Genomic DNA, 4,118 nt, shown 5'->3' on the forward strand with positions numbered 1-4,118 from the left:
ACGAGAGATGGCATCACGTCGAGGTACGCAGGTGTGTGGAAAACATTATGTGGAAAACATATTCATTTGTTCTTGAAATGTAGCACATATTAGCAAATATGAAGCCTGTACCTAAATTAAGTAGGCATAAACTTAATTTTTTTATTAACTGACATATGTGTTACTCAACACAAGCGCCATTGCTGATCCCAACTCTCAAATCGTCTTTGAAAATAAATCAGGTGTGGACTGTTATGCCTATGGCTTCACAATTCTCATAACGTTTGCTGAAAGCACAGATCAAGTAAGATATTTAGTAACACAATGTGATATAGGTTCACCGTGGTTTGATTTGCTTTGTGTGGATAAAATAAACTTTTTGACTTTAGCTATTCAAGCGAGATTCTTTGAAAGGCAGCATGTTACGTCTGTCAAATTATTCAGGAGGAAGAGGTGTAGAGTGACATGTAGAGTGTCCGTCACCATGTTTATTCTCTTTACTTTACACAATGAAAGCTCCAAAAGTTTAAACAAATCGTGAGAGAAGCTGTTGATGAATTCTGCACCAGCATACGTACAAACCCAGCCCTTGAAAACTCGTATCATGCAAGGGAAAACTTAATGAAAATAGCCAAGGGCACTTTTCTGAGCAATAGTTTCGTACCCCACTGTATAAGGGGTATAAATCTACGGTGTTCAGGAAAAAGCACATAAGTCACAAACTGGAATATTCTGTCGCTTTCATTTAAATCACACTGGACTTAATTAAATAATATATTATAAGTATAATATTATATTGGGCATGTGCAAAGATTCTAAACAGTGATAATCGAACATGTATATCATGTCTGTATGTAAACATAAATAACTGTCTGCTGTAAAATTGCATTTTTTTTTACTTGTGCTTTTTCCCGAACACACTTGAAATTGGATCAGACTATTTAGAGGCTTACTGTAGCCCTTCCTACAAATTTGGGGGTACATATAGGGCATAGGATTGAACAATCGGTTGTGGTTTTAATTACTACTTTCCCCTTGCATGACATAAAAATAATCAAACCGTCAAAAACAACAGTTAACGTCATTTTGGAATTCAGCACCATGAGGTATACGAAAAATATATACTTTTGTTCTTGAAGAATTGCAGGGAAAGAGCAGCATAGTAATCTGTCAAATTTCGGGAGATGTTCAGATCCAACAAGCAGTGGAATGCCCAGATTTTTTGGAAAAGGAAAGGTTGGGGGGGGGGGGGGGGTACGTGTACTTTCATTGGTAGTTACTTTTATTTTCCGATCTTTTCCTGCCTTTGGCCGTTGACGTTCCTTATTTTTTACAAATATTGGGCCAAGCGGGGGGAAAGGGTTATGACCCCACCAAATCCCCCTTGGGCACGCCACTGCCAGAAAGCCCCATCCATGCCTGACTAGCCAGTGGGTATGGGCTATAATTTTCATTTGGCCCCACATGATAGAGATCACCAAAAACACTTAAAAATTGAAAAAATAGAGCGAGTCATAACTCCTCCATACGCCCATACCTTATGAATTTCCCTGGTAAACACCACAGCATCACTTCGTCCTTGCTAATAGTAGTTCATATAGCACTCGCAGGAGCTTTCTATCCGTAAGTTCCATATTTACACCAGTTCACGTTAACTGCTGCCATCTGTTGTCGATTGTAGTACTTATATCAGCTCCAAATCGGAGAGTGTGCAGTGTCCTGCCATCTGTGGCAGAAATTCGAACTTCGTGCTGCCAGGGAGTGCTTTTAGAAGTTCAGCAAATCAATGATAAGACGACGGAAGAAATTCCAATGCTCGTAAGAGAGCTTAATCGGGACTGGACCTACAGTTTCATTTGCAATGTTCCCTCGTCGTGAATCGAACCCGGAACTCCATGGTGACAATGTGTGCACGTGGAAAATGCATTTGAGCCGAAATATGTTTATTTTGTACCTTTAATTCCACTTTATGCACAGATAGGCTAATTGGGACTGGACCTACTGTTTGAAGTGTGATCCGAGTCGCTGTTGTCTCCACCGGGTACTTGTTTCTGTTCAGTGTGAATGTGAAATTCTTGAGACTTGGACAATCCGGGAACTTTTCTAACGTTGGAAGCGGCCCCGGCGCCCACCCAGCGTCGAATGACATGGGTACCTTGGGAAAACCCTGGGGGGCAAAGGCGGTCAGGGGCGTGGTGCTGATCACATCACCCCCACTTATGACCGGATCAAGAAAGTGTGGGATGTTACCCCCACACCCCCTATACGCCTTCATGGCGTGGTGCTAAGCAAAGGGGAGCACTTTGCCTTTTTTTTTTTTTTTTTACCTTTTGGACAATAGTAAAAGTTTCTGTCATCCTCTGCCCTGTAGCTAGTCGGTCACATTTTCAACTTTCATTTTGTCGTGTTTACAGATTTATTTTGAATATTTTACATCACTTTTCATCTTCTCTGGTTTAATGCGACTACGGGGAGTTGGGTGATCCGAAGAAAACTCAAGTTAACTTCATCAAGAAAGCGCGGGCAAGTTGTATTATCCAAGCAGTGACGTAGGTGAAATTGCAAATCAAAATCGGATAACATCTTCAGTTCTCGTATTAAGATTAAATTTGGAAATTTTGCCAAAATATATTAAATATTTCATTTTCGCCTTTGCATACTTGATTAATAAATATAATTAACTCTTCTGTCGTAAATCGTGTATTTGACTCTATAATGAGCAAATGCACATGGCGTACGTAATCTTATCATACTTAATGCTTAAACTGTGTCACAAAAGGTAGGAAAATTACGTAAATTAAAATATCTTTGGATACCAACAAAGGTGTATTTTTAAGTCCGTTACTCGAAGGAGAGAAACGAGTACGCGGAGCAAAGCAGTGCAGCCGCGATCTCCCCTCCATACACTCACATCTCCTCTCATGCGCTAATTGGTCGATCCCTCTCGAGTTCTACTTCCTCAAGGACGTGTTTCTCGTTCGCTGGCTCCAGAGATTATCGGGACAGAGTGTAGAGTGGTAGACTTGTCGCCACTGTTTGCTCAAGACATCTGGCTATAAGATACCGTTTAAAGAAATTTCTTTACAATTACTTCTAAGTTCAGTTCATTTTTGAACTAAATGTACTAGATTATTTTAAGTTGGTAGATTTATCAATGTATTCACAACTGCTGTAGTTTATCTATAATGCCGATTGGTGGAGCCACAATCGCACAGAAGTTATTTTTTAGCTTTTAGCTATTACTACCATAAGTATGTTTTGTATTTACGTGAAACAGTTGCAGTAATTGTTCAGAATGTTTTGGTCGGATATAAAGAAAGTAACAGAATGAATGTAATTCAATATAGAGAAAAGTGTATTTGAAGTAGTCACGCAAACTTCAGTATAACTATAAGTAGCATAAGATGTACTCATTCTTACAACAAAACAGATGTAATATAGTATGTGATGGGAATCTTTTGAGAAATGTTATAGTCAATTACTATGTCAATCTGCAGGTAGTGTAAGCTGTTTGTTTTTAAATATACATGATTTTTGTTCTTCAGAGGTGTAATAAATTTGAACACAATTATTGCATGATCGTATTTATTGTAAAAGAAATCCTCGTGAACAATTTCATTTAGTGAATTTTTCCAGTATTCATAAACCTGTGTATTAGGTATTTATTTATGCGTCATCCGATTGTCCGGGTAATTCTGCTATTCGTTAGGCAAGTTATACTTGTATGTTGCTTTCGAAACGATAATTTGAAGTTTTGTATGTCCATCAACAGGTCTAAAAGTGATCTAGCTCTGTTGACACTCAAATGGCGACCTTTCTTCCACCTGCAGCCTTGCAAACTATCGAGGCCCAGTGGCCAGTTTAATCCATTGGGAGGTTCGTCTTGTCTCTTTAGCCATGTCATCTAAAGTTGACGAGCTGTGAACTCTGACAAAGCTCGGCAATGAGGAGGAGCTACAAGCTGCCTTAGCAACTGCCGACCAACCAAATGGTGAGTAGGAGGTAAGGTAGGTAGGTGCCTGTACAGAGTAGGCAAAGTCACCCCACAAAGATTCAACTCATCAACTCTAATAAGCATTCATCCTCATCGTTGCGATTATTCGAAAGCTAAAGAAAATTAAACGGATTTTCTTGCCACA

The sequence above is a fragment of the Lepisma saccharinum genome, chromosome 6 (genome assembly GCF_977018435.1).
Source record: "Lepisma saccharinum chromosome 6, izLepSacc3.1, whole genome shotgun sequence".
NCBI lineage: Eukaryota > Metazoa > Arthropoda > Insecta > Zygentoma > Lepismatidae > Lepisma > Lepisma saccharinum.